Source organism: Schistocerca cancellata, chromosome 12 (assembly GCF_023864275.1).
Source record: "Schistocerca cancellata isolate TAMUIC-IGC-003103 chromosome 12, iqSchCanc2.1, whole genome shotgun sequence".
Taxonomy (NCBI): domain Eukaryota; kingdom Metazoa; phylum Arthropoda; class Insecta; order Orthoptera; family Acrididae; genus Schistocerca; species Schistocerca cancellata.
Genome location: NC_064637.1, coordinates 3804573 through 3824450, shown reverse-complemented (window position 1 = coordinate 3824450; position 19878 = coordinate 3804573).

Here is a 19878-nt window from a genome sequence, read left to right as displayed (position 1 = left end):
TGCCCGGGTCAGCAATAGACCCATGGAAACAAGTCTGCCGGAGTGCGATGTATTGAATCGGGACGCAATTTGAGTGTTCCATCGTCATTAGGAAGCCCTGAACGTTACAATTCACTATCCGTTTCTCGTCTTATTCGAAAATCTTTGACTCACAGCAGAACGGCCATAAGGTGCCCTAGGCAGCAATAGACCCATGACCCGTGGAGACAAGTCGGCTGGAGGACGATGTATTGAATCGGGACGCAATTTGAGTGTTCCATCGTCATTAGGAGGCCCTGAACGTTACAATTCACTATCAGTTTTTCGTCCGATTCGAAAATCTTTGACTCACAGCAGAACGGCCATAAGGTGCCCGAGGCAGACCCATGCAGACAAGTCGGCTGGAGGACGATGTATTGAATCGGGACGCAATATGAGTGATTCATCGTCATTAGGTGGCCCTGAAAGTTACAATTCACTATCAGTTTTTCGTCCGATTCGAGAATCTTTGACTCACAGCAGAACGGCCATAAGGTGCCCAAGGCAGCAATAGACCCATGGGGACAAGTCTGCTGGAGGTCGATGTACTCAATCGGGACGCAATTTGAGTGATCCATCGTCATTAGGTGGCCCTGAACGTTACAATTCACTATCAGTTTTTCGTCCCATTCGATAATCTAGACTCACACCAGAACGGCCATAAGGTGCCCGAGGCAGCTATAGACCCATGGAGACAAGTCGGCTGGAGGACGATGTATTGATTCGGGACGCAATTTGAGTGATCCATCGTCATTAGGTGGCCCTGAATGTTACAATTCACTATCAGTTTTTCGTCAGATTCGAAAATCTTTGACTCACAGCAGAACGGCCATAAGGTGCCCGGGCCAGCAACAGACCCATGGAGACAAGTCTGCCGGAGGGCGATGTATTGAATCTGGACGCAATTTGAGTGATCCTTCGTCATTAGGTGGCCCTGAACGTTACAATTCACTATCAGTTTTTCGTCAGATTCGAAAATTTTGACTCACAGCAGAACGGCCATAAGGTGCCCTACGCAGCAATAGACCCATGGAGACAAGTCGGCTGGAGGACGATGTATTGAATCGGGACGCAATTTGAGTGATCCATCGTCATTAGGTGGCCCTGAATGTCACAATTCACTATCAGTTTTTCGTCAGATTCGAAAATTTTGACTCACAGCAGAACGGCCATTAGGTGCCCGAGGCAGCAATAGACCCATGAAGACAAGTCTGCTGGAGGACGATGTATTGAATCGGGACGCAATTTGAGTGTTCCATCGTCATTAGGAGGCCCTGAACGTTACAATTCACTATCAGTTTTTCGTCCGATTCGAAAATCTTTGAGTCACAACAGAACGGCCATAAGGTGCCCGAGGCAGCAATAGAACAATGACCCATGTAGACAAGTCGGCTGGAGGACGATGTATTGAATCGGGACGCAATTTGAGTGATCCATCGTCATTAGGTGGCCCTGAATGTTACAATTCACTATCAGTTTTTCGTCAGATTCGAAAATCTTTGACTCACAGCAGAACGGCCATAAGGTGCCCGGGCCAGCATGGAGACAAATCTGCCGGAGGGCGATGTATTGAATCGGGACGCAATTTGAGTGATCCTTCGTCATTAGGTGGCCCTGAACGTTACAATTCACTATCAGTTTTTCGTCCGATTCGAAAATCTTTGACTCACAGCAGAACGGCCTTAAGGTGCCCGAGGCAGCAATAGACGCATGGAGACAATTCTGCTGGAGGATGATGTATTGAATCGGGACGCAATTTGAGTGATCCATCGTCATTAGGTGGCCCTGAATGTTACAATTCACTATTAGTTTTTCGTCAGATTCGAAAATCTTTGACTCACAGCAGAACGGCCATAAGGTGCCCGAGGCAGCAATAGACCCATGGGGACAAGTCTGCTGGAGCACGAGGTATTGAATCGGGACGCAATTTGAGTGATCCATCGTAATTAGGTGGCCCTGAACGTTACAATTCACTATCAGTTTTTCGTCCGATTCGAAAATCCTTGACTCACAGCAGAACGGTAATAAGGTGCCCGAGGCAGCAATAGACCCATGGAGACAAGTCGGCTGGAGGACGATGTATTGAATCGGGACGAAATTTGAGTGATCTATCGTCATTAGGTGGCCCTGAATGTTACAATTCACTATCAGTTTTTCGTCAGATTCGAAAATCTTTGACTCACAGCAGAACGGCCATAAGGTGCCCGGGTCAGCAATAGACCCATGGAAACAAGTCTGCCGGAGTGCGATGTATTGAATCGGGACGCAATTTGAGTGATCCTTCGTCATTAGGTGGCCCTAAACGTTACAATTCACTATCAGTTTTTCGTCCGATACGAAAATCTTTGACTCACAGCAGAACGGCCTTAAGGTGCCCGAGGCAGCAATAGACCCATGGAGACAAGTCTGCTGGAGGATGATGTATTGAATCGGGACGCAATTTGAGTGATCCATCGTCATTAGGTGGCCCTGAACGTTACAATTCACTATCAGTTTTTCGTCCCATTCGATAATCTAGACTCACAGCAGAACGGCCATAAGGTGCCCGAGGCAGCAATAGACCCATGGAGACAAGTCGGCTGGAGGACGATGTATTGATTCATGACGCAATTTGAGTGATCCATCGTCATTAGGTGGCCCTGAATGTTACAATTCACTATCAGTTTTTCGTCAGATTCGAAAATCTTTGACTCACAGCAGAACGGCCATAAGGTGCCCGGGCCAGCAACAGACCCATGTAGACAAGTCGGCTGGAGGACGATGTATTGAATCGGGACGCAATTTGATTGATCCATCGTCATTAGGTGGCCCTGAATGTTACAATTCACTATCAGTTTTTCGTCAGATTCGAAAATTTTGACTCACAGCAGAACGGCCATAAGGTGCCCTAGGCAGCAAATGACCCATGGAGACAAGTCGGCTGGAGGACGATGTATTGAATCGGGACGCAATTTGAGTGATCCATCGTCATTAGGTGGCCCTGAATGTCACAATTCACTATCAGTTTTTCCTCAGATTCGAAGATTTTGACTCACAGCAGAACGGCCATAAGGTGCCCGAGGCAGCAATAGACCCATGGAGACAAGTCTGCTGGAGGACGATGTATTGATTCGGGACGCAATTTGAGTGTTCCATCGTCATTAGGAGGCCCTGATCGTTACAATTCACTATCAGTTTTTCGTCCGATTTGAAAATCTTTGAGTCACAACAGAACGGCCATAAGGTGCCTGACGCAGCAATAGACCCAAGACCCATGTAGACAAGTCGGCTGGAGGACGATGTATTGAACCGGGACGCAATTTGAGTGATCCATCGTCATTAGGTGGCCCTGAATGTTACAATTCACTATCAGTTTTTCGTCAGATTCGAAAATCTTTGACTCACAGCAGAACGGCCATAAGGTGCCCGGGCCAGCATGGAGACAAATCTGCCGGAGGGCGATGTATTGAATCGGGACGCAATTTGAGAGATCCTTCGTCGTTAGGTGGCCCTGAACGTTACAATTCACTATCAGTTTTTCGTCCGATTTGAAAACCTTTGACTCACAGCAGAACGGCCTTAAGGTGCCCTAGGCAGCATTAGACGCATGGAGACAAGTCTGCTGGAGGATGATGTATTGTATCGGGACGCAATTTCAGTGATCCATCGTAATTAGGTGGCCCTGAACGTTACAATTCACTATCAGTTTTTCGTCCGATTCGAAAATCCTTGACTCACAGCAGAACGGTAATAAGGTGCCCGAGGCAGCAATAGACCCATGGAGACAAGTCGGCTGGAGGACGATGTATTGAATCGGGACGAAATTTGCGTGATCTATCGTCATTAGGTGGCCCTGAATGTTACAATTCACTATCAGTTTTTCGTCAGATTCGAAAATCTTTGACTCACAGCAGAACGGCCATAAGGTGCCCGGGTCAGCAATAGACCCATGGAAACAAGTCTGCCGGAGGGCGATGTATTGAATCGGGACGCAATTTCAGTGATCCTTCGTCATTAGGTGGCCCTGAAAATTACAATTCACTATCAGTTTTTCGTCCGATACGAAAATCTTTGACTCACAGCAGAACGGCCTTAAGGTGCCCGAGGCAGCAATAGACCCATGGAGACAAGTCTGCTGGAGGATGATGTATTGAATCGGGACGCAATTTGAGTGATCCATCGTCATTAGGTGGCCCTGAACGTTACAATTCACTATCAGTTTTTCGTCCCATTCGATAATCTAGACTCACAGCAGAACGGCCATAAGGTGCCCGAGGCAGCAATAGACCCATGGAGACAAGTCGGCTGGAGGACGATGTATTGATTCATGACGCAATTTGAGTGATCCATCGTCATTAGGTGGCCCTGAATGTTACAATTCACTATCAGTTTTTCGTCAGATTCGAAAATCTTTGACTCACAGCAGAACGGCCATAAGGTGCCCGGGCCAGCAACAGACCCATGGAGACAAGTCGGCTGGAGGACGATGTATTGAATCGGGACGCAATTTGATTGATCCATCGTCATTAGGTGGCCCTGAATGTTACAATTCACTATCAGTTTTTCGTCAGATTCGAAAATTTTGACTCACAGCAGAACGGCCATAAGGTGCCCTAGGCAGCAAATGACCCATGGAGACAAGTCGGCTGGAGGACGATGTATTGAATCGGGACGAAATTTGCGTGATCTATCGTCATTAGGTGGCCCTGAATGTTACAATTCACTATCAGTTTTTCGTCAGATTCGAAAATCTTTGACTCACAGCAGAACGGCCATAAGGTGCCCGGGTCAGCAATAGACCCATGGAAACAAGTCTGCCGGAGGGCGATGTATTGAATCGGGACGCAATTTCAGTGATCCTTCGTCATTAGGTGGCCCTGAAAATTACAATTCACTATCAGTTTTTCGTCCGATACGAAAATCTTTGACTCACAGCAGAACGGCCTTAAGGTGCCCGAGGCAGCAATAGACCCATGGAGACAAGTCTGCTGGAGGATGATGTATTGAATCGGGACGCAATTTGAGTGATCCATCGTCATTAGGTGGCCCTGAACGTTACAATTCACTATCAGTTTTTCGTCCCATTCGATAATCTAGACTCACAGCAGAACGGCCATAAGGTGCCCGAGGCAGCAATAGACCCATGGAGACAAGTCGGCTGGAGGACGATGTATTGATTCATGACGCAATTTGAGTGATCCATCGTCATTAGGTGGCCCTGAATGTTACAATTCACTATCAGTTTTTCGTCAGATTCGAAAATCTTTGACTCACAGCAGAACGGCCATAAGGTGCCCGGGCCAGCAACAGACCCATGGAGACAAGTCGGCTGGAGGACGATGTATTGAATCGGGACGCAATTTGATTGATCCATCGTCATTAGGTGGCCCTGAATGTTACAATTCACTATCAGTTTTTCGTCAGATTCGAAAATTTTGACTCACAGCAGAACGGCCATAAGGTGCCCTAGGCAGCAAATGACCCATGGAGACAAGTCGGCTGGAGGACGATGTATTGAATCGGGACGCAATTTGAGTGTTCCATCGTCATTAGGAGGCCCTGAACGTTACAATTCACTATCAGTTTTTCGTCCGATTCGAAAATCTTTGAGTCACAACAGAACGGCCATAAGGTGCCCGAGGCAGCAATAGAACCATGACCCATGTAGACAAGTCGGCTGGAGGACGATGTATTGAATCGGGACGCAATTTGAGTGATCCATCGTCATTAGGTGGCCCTGAATGTTACAATTCACTATCAGTTTTTCGTCAGATTCGAAAATCTTTGACTCACAGCAGAACGGCCATAAGGTGCCCGGGCCAGCATGGAGACAAATCTGCCGGAGGGCGATGTATTGAATCGGGACGCAATTTGAGTGATCCTTCGTCATTAGGTGGCCCTGAACGTTACAATTCACTATCAGTTTTTCGTCCGATTCGAAAATCTTTGACTCACAGCAGAACGGCCTTAAGGTGCCCGAGGCAGCAATAGACGCATGGAGACAATTCTGCTGGAGGATGATGTATTGAATCGGGACGCAATTTGAGTGATCCATCGTCATTAGGTGGCCCTGAATGTTACAATTCACTATTAGTTTTTCGTCAGATTCGAAAATCTTTGACTCACAGCAGAACGGCCATAAGGTGCCCGAGGCAGCAATAGACCCATGGAGACAAGTCTGCTGGAGCACGAGGTATTGAATCGGGACGCAATTTGAGTGATCCATCGTAATTAGGTGGCCCTGAACGTTACAATTCACTATCAATTTTTCGTCCGATTCGAAAATCCTTGACTCACAGCAGAACGGTAATAAGGTGCCCGAGGCAGCAATAGACCCATGGAGACAAGTCGGCTGGAGGACGATGTATTGAATCGGGACGAAATTTGAGTGATCTATCGTCATTAGGTGGCCCTGAATGTTACAATTCACTATCAGTTTTTCGTCAGATTCGAAAATCTTTGACTCACAGCAGAACGGCCATAAGGTGCCCGGGTCAGCAATAGACCCATGGAAACAAGTCTGCCGGAGTGCGATGTATTGAATCGGGACGCAATTTGAGTGATCCTTCGTCATTATGTGGCCCTGAACGTTACAATTCACTATCAGTTTTTCGTCCGATACGAAAATCTTTGACTCACAGCAGAACGGCCTTAAGGTGCCCGAGGCAGCAATAGACCCATGGAGACAAGTCTGCTGGAGGATGATGTATTGAATCGGGACGCAATTTGAGTGATCCATCGTCATTAGGTGGCCCTGAACGTTACAATTCACTATCAGTTTTTCGTCCCATTCGATAATCTAGACTCACAGCAGAACGGCCATAAGGTGCCCGAGGCAGCAATAGACCCATGGAGACAAGTCGGCTGGAGGACGATGTATTGATTCATGACGCAATTTGAGTGATCCATCGTCATTAGGTGGCCCTGAATGTTACAATTCACTATCAGTTTTTCGTCAGATTCGAAAATCTTTGACTCACAGCAGAACGGCCATAAGGTGCCCGGGCCAGCAACAGACCCATGTAGACAAGTCGGCTGGAGGACGATGTATTGAATCGGGACGCAATTTGATTGATCCATCGTCATTAGGTGGCCCTGAATGTTACAATTCACTATCAGTTTTTCGTCAGATTCGAAAATTTTGACTCACAGCAGAACGGCCATAAGGTGCCCTAGGCAGCAAATGACCCATGGAGACAAGTCGGCTGGAGGACGATGTATTGAATCGGGACGCAATTTGAGTGATCCATCGTCATTAGGTGGCCCTGAATGTCACAATTCACTATCAGTTTTTCCTCAGATTCGAAGATTTTGACTCACAGCAGAACGGCCATAAGGTGCCCGAGGCAGCAATAGACCCATGGAGACAAGTCTGCTGGAGGACGATGTATTGATTCGGGACGCAATTTGAGTGTTCCATCGTCATTAGGAGGCCCTGATCGTTACAATTCACTATCAGTTTTTCGTCCGATTTGAAAATCTTTGAGTCACAACAGAACGGCCATAAGGTGCCTGAGGCAGCAATAGACCCAAGACCCATGTAGACAAGTCGGCTGGAGGACGATGTATTGAACCGGGACGCAATTTGAGTGATCCATCGTCATTAGGTGGCCCTGAATGTTACAATTCACTATCAGTTTTTCGTCAGATTCGAAAATCTTTGACTCACAGCAGAACGGCCATAAGGTGCCCGGGCCAGCATGGAGACAAATCTGCCAGAGGGCGATGTATTGAATCGGGACGCAATTTGAGAGATCCTTCGTCGTTAGGTGGCCCTGAACGTTACAATTCACTATCAGTTTTTCGTCCGATTTGAAAACCTTTGACTCACAGCAGAACGGCCTTAAGGTGCCCTAGGCAGCATTAGACGCATGGAGACAAGTCTGCTGGAGGATGATGTATTGTATCGGGACGCAATTTCAGTGATCCATCGTAATTAGGTGGCCCTGAACGTTACAATTCACTATCAGTTTTTCGTCCGATTCGAAAATCCTTGACTCACAGCAGAACGGTAATAAGGTGCCCGAGGCAGCAATAGACCCATGGAGACAAGTCGGCTGGAGGACGATGTATTGAATCGGGACGCAATTTGAGTGATCCTTCGTCATTAGGTGGCCCTGAACGTTACAATTCACTATCAGTTTTTCGTCCGATACGAAAATCTTTGACTCACAGCAGAACGGCCTTAAGGTGCCCGAGGCAGCAATAGACCCATGGAGACAAGTCTGCTGGAGGATGATGTATTGAATCGGGACGCAATTTGAGTGATCCATCGTCATTAGGTGGCCCTGAACGTTACAATTCACTATCAGTTTTTCGTCCCATTCGATAATCTAGACTCACAGCAGAACGGCCATAAGGTGCCCGAGGCAGCAATAGACCCATGGAGACAAGTCGGCTGGAGGACGATGTATTGATTCATGACGCAATTTGAGTGATCCATCGTCATTAGGTGGCCCTGAATGTTACAATTCACTATCAGTTTTTCGTCAGATTCGAAAATCTTTGACTCACAGCAGAACGGCCATAAGGTGCCCGGGCCAGTAACAGACCCATGGAGACAAGTCGTCTGGAGGACGATGTATTGAATCGGGACGCAATTTGATTGATCCATCGTCATTAGGTGGCCCTGAATGTTACAATTCACTATCAGTTTTTCGTCAGATTCGAAAATTTTGACTCACAGCTGATCGGCCATAAGGTGCCCTAGGCAGCAAATGACCCATGGAGACAAGTCGGCTGGAGGACGATGTATTGAATCGGGACGCAATTTGAGTGATCCATCGTCATTAGGTGGCCCTGAATGTCACAATTCACTATCAGTTTTTCCTCAGATTCGAAGATTTTGACTCACAGCAGAACGGCCATAAGGTGCCCGAGGCAGCAATAGACCCATGAAGACAAGTCTGCTGGAGGACGATGTATTGATCGGGACGCAATTTGAGAGTTCCATCGACATTAGGAGGCCCTGAACGTTACAATTCACTATCAGTTTTTCGTCCGATTTGAAAATCTTTGAGTCACAACAGAACGGCCATAAGGTGCCTGAGGCAGCAATAGACCCAAGACCCATGTAGACAAGTCGGCTGGAGGACGATGTATTGAACCGGGACGCAATTTGAGTGATCCATCGTCATTAGGTGGCCCTGAATGTTACAATTCACTATCAGTTTTTCGTCAGATTCGAAAATCTTTGACTCACAGCAGAACGGCCATAAGGTGCCCGGGCCAGCATGGAGACAAGTCTGCCGGAGGGCGATGTATTGAATCGGGACGCAATTTGAGAGATCCTTCGTCGTTAGGTGGCCCTGAACGTTACAATTCACTATCAGTTTTTCGTCCGATTTGAAAACCTTTGACTCACAGCAGAACGGCCTTAAGGTGCCAGAGGCAGCAATAGACGCATGGAGACAAGTCTGCTGGAGGATGATGTATTGTATCGGGACGCAATTTCAGTGATCCATCGTCATTAGGTGGCCTTGAATGTTACAATTCACTATCAGTTTTTCGTCCGATTGGAAAATCTTTGACTCACAGCAGAATATCCATAAGGTGCCCGAGGCAGCAATAGACCCATGGAGACAAGTCTGCTGGAGGACGATGTATTGAATCGGGACGCAATTTGAGTGTTCCATCGTCATTAGGAGGCCCTGAATGTTACAATTCACTATCAGTTTTTCGTCCCATTCGATAATCTTGACTCACGGGAGAACGACCATAAGGAGCCCGAGGCAGCAATAGACCCATGGAGCCAAGTCTGCAGGAGGACGATGTATTGAATCGGGACGCAATTTTAGTGATCCATCGTCATTAGGTGGCCCTGAACGTTACAATTCACTATCACTTTTTCGTCCGATTCGAAAATCTTTGACTCACAGCAGAACGGTCATAAGGTGCCCGAGGAAGCAATAGACCCATGGAGACAAGTCTGCTGGAGAACGATGTATTGAATCGGGACGCAATTTGAGTGTTCCATCGTCATTAGGAGGCCCTGAATGTTACAATTCACTATCAGTTTTTCGTCCCATTCGATATTCTTGACTCACGGGAGAACGACCATAAGGTGCCCGAGGCAGCAATAGACCCATGGAGCCAAGTGTGCAGGAGGACGATGTATTGAATCGGGACGCAATTTGAGTGATCCATCGTCATTAGGTGGCCCTGAACGTTACAATTCACTATCAGTTTTTCGTCCGATTCGAAAATCTTTGACTCACAGCAGAACGGTCATAAGGTGCCCGAGGAAGCAATAGTCCCATGGAGACAAGTCTGCTGGAGCACGAGGTATTGAATCGGGACGCAATTTGAGTGTTCCATCGTCATTAGGAGGCCCTGAACGTTACAATTCACTATCTGTTTTTCGTCCGATTCGGAAATCTTTGACTCACAGCAGAACGGCCATAAGGTGCCCGAGGCAGCAATAGACCCATGGAGACAAGTCTGCTGGAGGACGATGTATTGAATCGGGACGCAATTTGAGTGTTCCATCGTCATTAGGAGGCCCTGAACGTTACAATTCACTATCAGTTTTTTGTCCGATTCGAAAATCTTTGACTCACAGCAGAACGGCCATAAGGTGCCCGAGGCAGCAATAGACCCATGGAGACAAGTCGGCTGGAGGACGATGTATTGAATCGGGACGCAATATGAGTGATTCATCGTCATTAGGTGGCCCTGAAAGTTACAATTCACTATCAGTGTTTCGTCCGATTGGAGAATCTTTGACTCACAGCAGAACGGCCATAAGGTGCCCAAGGCAGCAATAGACCCATGGGGACAAGTCTGCTGGAGGTCGGTGTACTCAATCGGGACGCAATTTGAGTGATCCATCGTCATTAGGTGGCCCTGAACGTTACAATTCACTATCAGTTTTTCGTCCCATTCGATAATCTAGACTCACAGCAGAACGGCCATAAGGTGCCCGAGGCAGCAATAGACCCATGACCCATGTAGACATGTCGGCTGGAGGACGATGTATTGAATCGGGACTTAATCTGAGTGATCCATCGTCATTAGGTGGCCCTCAATGTTACAATTCACTATCAGTTTTTCGTCAGATTCGAAAATCTTTGACTCACAGCAGAACGGCCATAAGGTGCCCGGGCCAGCATGGAGACAAATCTGCCGGAGGGCGATGTATTGAATCGGGACGCAATTTGAGTGATCCTTCGTCATTAGGTGGCCCTGAACGTTACAATTCACTATCAGTTTTTCGTCCGATTCGAAAATCTTTGACTCACAGCAGAACGGCCTTAAGGTGCCCGAGGCAGCAATAGATGCATGGAGACAAGTCTGCTGGAGGACGATGTATTGAATCGGGACGCAATTTGAGTGTTCCATCGTCATTAGGAGGCCCTGAATGTTACAATTCACTATCAGTTTTTCGTCCCATTCGATAATCTAGACTCTCGGGAGAACGACCATAAGGTGCGCGAGGCAGCAATAGACCCATGGATACAAGTCTGCAGGAGGACGATGAATTGAATCGGGACGCAATTTGAGTGATCCGTCGTCATTAGGTGGCCCTGAACGTTACAATTCACTATCAGTTTTTCGTCCGATTCGAAAATCTTTGACTGACAGCAGAACGGTCATAAGTTGCCCGATGCAGCAATCGACCCATGGAGACAAGTCTGCTGGAGCACGAGGTATTGAATCGGGACGCAATTTGAGTGTTCCATCGTCATTAGGAGGCCCTGAACGTTACAATTCACTATCAGTTTTTCGTCCGATTCGAAAATCTTTGACTCACAGCAGAACGGCCATAAGGTGCCCTAGGCAGCAATCGACCCGTGGAGACAAGTCTGCTGGAGCAGGAGGTATTGAATCGGGACGCAATTTGAGTGTTCCACCGTCATTAGGAGGCCCTGAACGTTACAATTCACTATCAGTTTTTCGTCCGATTCGAAAATCTTTGACTCACAGCAGAACGGCCTTAAGGTGCCCGAGGCAGCAAATGACCCATGGAGACAAGTCGGCTGGAGGCCGATGTATTGAATCGGGACGCAATATGAGTGATTCATCGTCATTAGGTGGCCCTGAAAGTTACAATTCACTATCTGTTTTTCGTCCGATTCGAGAATCTTTGACTCACAGCAGAAAGGCCATAAGGTGCCCAAGGCAGCAATAGACCCATGGGGACAAGTCTGCTGGAGGTCGATGTACTGAATCGGGACGCAATTTGAGTGATCCATCGTCATTAGGTGGCCCAGAACGTTACAATTCCCTATCAGTTTTTCGTCCTATTCGATAATCTAGACTCAGCAGAACGGCCATAAGGTGCCCGAGGCAGCAATAGACCCATGGAGACAAGTCGGCTGGAGGACGATGTATTGATTCGGGACGCAATTTGAGTGATCCATCGTCATTAGGTGGCCCTGAATGTTACAATTCACTATCAGTTTTTCGTCAGATTCGAAAATCTTTGACTCACAGCAGAACGGCCATAAGGTGCCCAGGCCAGCAATAGACCCATGGAGACAAGTCTGCCGGATGGCGATGTATTGAATCAGGACGCAATTTGAGTGATCCTTCGTCAGTAGGTGGCCCTGAATGTCACAATTCACTATCAGTTTTTCCTCAGATTCGAAGATTTTGACTCACAGCAGAACGGCCATAAGGTGCCCGAGGCAGCAATAGACCCATGAAGACAAGTCTGCTGGAGGACGATGTATTGAATCGGGATGCAATTTGAGTGTTCCATCGTCATTAGGAGGCCCTGAACGTTACAATTCACTATCAGTTTTTCGTCCGATTTGAAAATCTTTGAGTCACAACAGAACGGCCATAAGGTGCCTGAGGCAGCAATAGACCCATGACCCATGTAGACAAGTCGGCTGGAGGACGATGTATTGAACCGGGACGCAATTTGAGTGATCCATCGTCATTAGGTGGCCCTGAATGTTACAATTCACTATTAGTTTTTCGTCAGATTCGAAAATCTTTGACTCACAGCAGAACGGCCATAAGGTGCCCGGGCCAGCATGGAGACAAGTCTGCCGGAGGGCGATGTATTGAATCGGGACGCAATTTGAGAGATCCTTCGTCGTTAGGTGGCCCTGAACGTTACAATTCACTATCAGTTTTTCGTCCGATTCGAAAATCTTTGACTCACAGCAGAACGGCCTTAAGGTGCTCGAGGCAGCAATAGACGCATGGAGACAAGTCTGCTGGAGGATGATGTATTGTATCGGGACGCAATTTCAGTGATCCATCGTCATTAGGTGGCCTTGAATGTTACAATTCACTATCAGTTTTTCGTCCGATTGGAAAATCTTTGACTCACAGCAGAATATCCATAAGGTGCCCGAGGCAGCAATAGACCCATGGAGACAAGTCTGCTGGAGGACGATGTATTGAATCGGGACGCAATTTGAGTGTTCCATCGTCATTAGGAGGCCCTGAATGTTACAATTCACTATCAGTTTTTCGTCCCATTCGATAATCTAGACTCTCGGGAGAACGACCATAAGGTGCGCGAGGCAGCAATAGACCCATGGAGACAAGTCTGCAGGAGGACGATGAATTGAATCGGGACGCAATTTGAGTGATCCATCGTCATTAGGTGGCCCTGAACGTTACAATTCACTATCAGTTTTTCGTCCGATTCGAAAATCTTTGACTGACAGCAGAACGGTCATAAGTTGCCCGATGCAGCAATCGACCCATGGAGACAAGTCTGCTGGAGCACGAGGTATTGAATCGGGACGCAATTTGAGTGTTCCATCGTCATTAGGAGGCCCTGAACGTTACAATTCACTATCAGTTTTTCGTCCGATTCGAAAATCTTTGACTCACAGCAGAACGGCCATAAGGTGCCCGAGGCAGCAATAGACCCATGGTGACAAGTCGGCTGGAGGACGATGTATTGAATCGGGACGCAATTTGAGTGTTCCATCGTCATTAGGAGGCCCTGAACGTTACAATTCACTATCAGCTTTTCGTCCGATTCGGAAATTTTTGACTCACAGCAGAACGGCCATAAGGTGTCCGAGGCAGCAATAGACCCATGGAGACAAGTCTGCTGGAGAACGATGTATTGAATCGGGACGCAATTTGAGTGATCCATCGTCATTAGGTGGCCCTGAACGTTACAATTCACTATCAGTTTTTCGTCCGATTCGAAAATCTTTGACTCACAGCAGAACGGCCATAAGGTGCCCGAGGCAGCAATAGACCCATGGAGACAAGTCTGCTGGAGGACGATGTATTGAATCGGGACGCAATTTGAGTGTTCCATCGTCATTAGGAGGCCCTGAACGTTACAATTCACTATCAGTTTTTCGTCCGATTCGAAAATCTTTGACTCACAGCAGAACGGCCATAAGGTGCCCGAGGCAGCAATAGACCCATGGTGACAAGTCGGCTGGAGGACGATGTATTGAATCGGGACGCAATATGAGTGATTCATCGTCATTAGGTGGCCCTGAAAGTTACAATTCACTATCAGTTTTTCGTCCGATTCGAGAATCTTTGACTCACAGCAGAACGGCCATAGGGTGCCGAAGGCAGCAATAGACCCATGGGGACAAGTCTGCTGGAGGTCGATGTACTCCATCGGGACGCAATTTGAGTGATCCATCGTCATTAGGTGGCCCTGAACGTTACAATTCACTATCAGTTTTTCGTCCCATTCGATAATCTAGACTCACAGCAGAACGGCCATAAGGTGCCCGAGGCAGCAATAGACCCACGACCCATGTAGACAAGTCGGCTGGAGGACGATGTATTGAATCGGGACGCAATCTGAGTGATCCATCGTCATTAGGTGGCCCTGAATGTTACAATTCACTATCAGTTTTTGTCACAATCGAAAATTTTTGACTCACAGCAGAACGGCCATAAGGTGCCCGGGCCAGCATGGAGACAAATCTGCCGGAGGGCGATGTATTGAGTCGGGACGCAATTTGAGTGATCCTTCGTCATTAGGTGGCCCTGAACGTTACAATTCACTATCAGTTTTTCGTCCGATTCGAAAATCTATGACTCACAGCAGAACGGCCTTAAGGTGCCCGAGGCAGCAATAGACGCATGGAGCAAGTCTGCTGGAGGACGATGTATTGAATCGGGACGCAATTTGAGTGTTCCATCGTCATTAGGAGGCCCTGAATGTTACAATTCACTATCAGTTTTTCGTCCCATTCGATAATCTAGACTCTCGGGAGAACGACCATAAGGTGCGCGAGGCAGCAATAGACCCATGGAGACAAGTCTGCAGGAGGACGATGAATTGAATCGGGACGCAATTTGAGTGATCCATCGTCATTAGGTGGCCCTGAACGTTACAATTCACTATCAGTTTTTCGTCCGATTCGAAAATCTTTGACTTACAGCAGAACGGTCATAAGGTGCCCGATGCAGCAATCGACCCATGGAGACAAGCCTGCTGGAGCACGAGGTATTGAATCGGGACGCAATTTGAGTGTTCCATCGTCATTAGGAGGCCCTGAACGTTACATATCACTATCAGTTTTTCGTCCGATTCGAAAATCTTTGACTCACAGCAGAACGGCCATAAGGTGCCCTAGGCAGCAATCGACCCATGGAGACAAGTCTGCTGGAGCACGAGGTATTGAATCGGGACGCAATTTGAGTGTTCCATCGTCATTAGGAGGCCCTGAACGTTACAATTCAATATCAGTTTTTCGTCCGATTCGAAAATCTTTGACTCACAGCAGAACGGCCATAAGGTGCCCAGGCCAGCAATAGACCCATGGAGACAAGTCTGCCGGATGGCGATGAATCAGGACGCAATTTGAGTGATCCTTCGTCATTAGGTGGCCCTGAATGTCACAATTCACTATCAGTTTTTCCTCAGATTCGAAGATTTTGACTCACAGCAGAACGGCCATAAGGTGCCCTAGGCAGCAATCGACCCATGGAGACAAGTCTGCTGGAGCACGAGGTATTGAATCGGGACGCAATTTGAGTGTTCCATCGTCATTAGGAGGCCCTGAACGTTACAATTCGCTATCAGTTTTTCGTCCGATTTGAAAATCTTTGAGTCACAACAGAACGGCCATAAGGTGCCTGAGGCAGCAATAGACCCATGACCCATTTAGACAAGTCGGCTGGAGGACGATGTATTGAACCGGGACGCAATTTGAGTGATCCATCGTCATTAGGTGGCCCTGAATGTTACAATTCACTATCAGTTTTTCGTCAGATTCGAAAATCTTTGACTCACAGCAGAACGGCCATAAGGTGCCCGGGCCAGCATGGAGACAAATCTGCCGGAGGGCGATGTATTGAATCGGGACGCAATTTGAGAGATCCTTCGTCGTTAGGTGGCCCTGAACGTTACAATTCACTATCAGTTTTTCGTCCGATTCGAAAATCTTTGACTCACAGCAGAATATCCATAAGGTGCCCGAGGCAGCAATAGACCCATGGAGACAAGTCTGCTGGAGGACGATGTATTGAATCGGGACGCAATTTGAGTGTTCCATCGTCATTAGGAGGCCCTGAATGTTACAATTCACTATCAGTTTTTCGTCCCATTCGATAATCTAGACTCACGGGAGAACGACCATAAGGTGCCCGAGGCAGCAATAGACCCATGGAGACAAGTCTGCAGGAGGGCGATGTATTGATTCGGGACGCAATTTGAGTGATCCATCGTCATTAGGTTTCCCTGAACGTTACAATTCACTATCAGTTTTTCGTCCGATTCGAAAATCTTTGACTCACAGCAGAACGGCCATAAGGTGCCCGAGGCAGCAATAGACCCATGGAGACAAGTCTGCAGGAGGACGATGTATTGATTCGGGACGCAATTTGAGTGATCCATCGTCATTAGGTGGCCCTGAACGTTACAATTCACTATCAGTTTTTCGTCCGATTCGAAAATCTTTGACTCACAGCAGAACGGCCATAAGGTGCCCGAGGCAGCAATAGACCCATGGAGACAAGTCGGCTGGAGGACGATGTATTGATTCGGGACGCAATTTGAGTGATCCATCGTCATTAGGTGGCCCTGAATGTTACAATTCACTATCAGTTTTTCGTCAGATTCGGAAATCTCTGACTCACAGCAGAACGGCCATAAGGTGCCCTAGGCAGCAATCGACCCATGGAGACAAGTCTGCTGGAGCACGAGGTATTGAAACGTGACGCAATTTAAGTGTTCCATCGTCATTAGGAGGCCCTGAACGTTACAATTCACTATCAGTTTTTCGTCCGATTCGAAATTGTTTGACTCACAGCAGAACGGCCATAAGGTGCCCGAGGCAGCAATAGACCCATGGAGACAAGTCGGCTGGAGGACGATGTATTAAATCGGGACGCAATATGAGTGATTCATCGTCATTAGGTGGCCCTGAACGTTACAATTCACTATCAGTTTTTCGTCCGATTCGAGAATCTTTGACTCACAGCAGAACGGCCACAAGGTGCCCAAGGCAGCAATAGACCCATGGGGACAAGACTGCTGGAGGTCGATGTATTGAATCGGGACGCAATTTGAGTGATCCATCGTCATTAGGTGGCCCAGAACGTTACAATTCCCTATCAGTTTTTCGTCCCATTCGATAATCTAGACTCAGCAAAACGGCCATAAGGTGCCCGAGGCAGCAATAGACCCATGGAGACAAGTCGGCTGGAAGACGATGTATTGAATCGGGACGCAATATGAGTGATTCATCGTCATTAGGTAGCCCTGAAAGTTACAATTCACTATCAGTTTTTCGTCCGATTCGAGAATCTTTGACTCACAGCAGAACGGCCATAAGGTGCCCAAGGCAGCAATAGACCCATGGGGACAAGTCTGCTGGAGGTCGATGTACTCAATCGGGACGCAATTTGAGTGATCCATCGTCATTAGGTGGCCCTGAACGTTACAATTCACTATCAGTTTTTCGTCCCATTCGATAATCTAGACTCACAGCAGAACGGCCATAAGGTGCCCGAGGCAGCAATAGACCCATGACCCATGTAGACAAGTCGGCTGGAGGACGATGTATTGAATCGGGACGCAATCTGAGTGATCTATCGTCATTAGGTGGCCCTCACTATCAGTTTTTCGTTAGATTCGAAAATCTTTGACTCACAGCAGAACGGCCATAAGGTGGACGGGCCAGCATGGAGACAAATCTGCCGGCGGGCGATGTATTGAATCGGGACTCAATTTGAGTGATCCTTCGTCATTAGGTGGCCCTGAACGTTACAATTCACTATCAATTTTTCGTCCCATTCCAAAATCTTTGACTCACAGCAGAACGGCATTAAGGTGCCCGAGGCAGCAATAGACGCATGGAGACAAGTCTGCTGGAGGACGATGTATTGAATCGGGACGCAATTTGAGTGTTCCATCGTCATTAGGAGGCCCTGAATGTTACAATTCACTATCAGTTTTTCGTCCCATTCGATAATCTAGACTCTCGGGAGAACGACCATAAGGTGCGCGAGGCAGCAATAGATCCATGGAGACAAGTCTGCAGGAGGACGATGTATTGAATCGGGACCCAATTTGATTGATCCATCGTCATTAGGTGGCTTTGAATGTAACAATTCACTATCAGTTTTTCGTCAGATTCGAAAATTTTGACTCACAGCAGAACGGCCATAAGGTGCCCTAGGCAGCAAATGACCCATGGAGACAAGTCGGCTGGAGGACGATGTATTGAATCGGGACGCAATTTGAGTGATCCATCGTCATTAGGTGGCCCTGAATGTTACAATTCACTATCAGTTTTTCGTCAGATTCGAAAATCTTTGACTCACAGCAGAACGGCCATAAGGTGCCCTAGGCAGCAATCGACCCATGGAGACAAGTCTGCTGGAGCACGAGGTATTGAATCGGGACGCAATTTGAGTGTTCCATCGTCATTATGAGGCCCTGAACGTTACAATTCACTATCAGTTTTTCGTCCGATTCGAAAATTTTTGACTCACAGCAGAACGGCCATAAGGTGCCCGAGGCAGCAATAGACCCATGGAGACAAGTCGGCTGGAGGACGATGTATTGAATCGGGACGCAATATGAGTGATTCATCGTCATTAGGTTGCCCTGAAAGTTACAATTCACTATCAGTTTTTCGTCCGATTCGAGAATCTTTGACTCACAGCAGAACGGCCATAAGGTGCCCAAGGCAGCAATAGACCCATGGGGACAAGTCTGCTGGAGGTCGATGTATTGAATCGGGACGCAATTTGAGTGATCCATCGTCATTAGGTGGCCCAGAACGTTACAATTCCCTATCAGTTTTTCGTCCCATTCGATAATCTAGACTCAGCAGAACGGCCATAAGGTGCCCGAGGCAGCAATAGACCCATGGAGACAAGTCGGCTGGAGGACGATGTATTGATTCGGGACGCAATTTGAGTGATCCATCGTCATTAGGTGGCCCTGATTGTTACAATTCACTATCAGTTTTTCGTCAGATTCGAAAATCTTTGACTCACAGCAGAACGGCCATAAGGTGCACAGGCCAGCAATAGACCCATGGAGACAAGTCTGCCGGATGGCGATGTATTGAATCAGGACGCAATTTGCGTGATCCTTCGTCATTAGGTGGCCCAGAACGTTACAATTCCCTATCAGTTTTTCGTCCCATTCGATAATCTAGACTCAGCAGAACGGCCATAAGGTGCCCGAGGCAGCAATAGACCCATGGAGACAAGTCGGCTGGAGGACGATGTATTGATTCGGGACGCAATTTGAGTGATCCATCGTCATTAGGTGGCCCTGAATGTTACAATTCACTATCAGTTTTTCGTCAGATTCGAAAATCTTTGACTCACAGCAGAACGGCCATAAGGTGCCCTAGGCAGCAATCGACCCATGGAGACAAGTCTGCTGGAGCACGAGGTATTGAATCGGGACGCAATTTGAGTGTTCCATCGTCATTAGGAGGCCCTGAACGTTACAATTCACTATCAGTT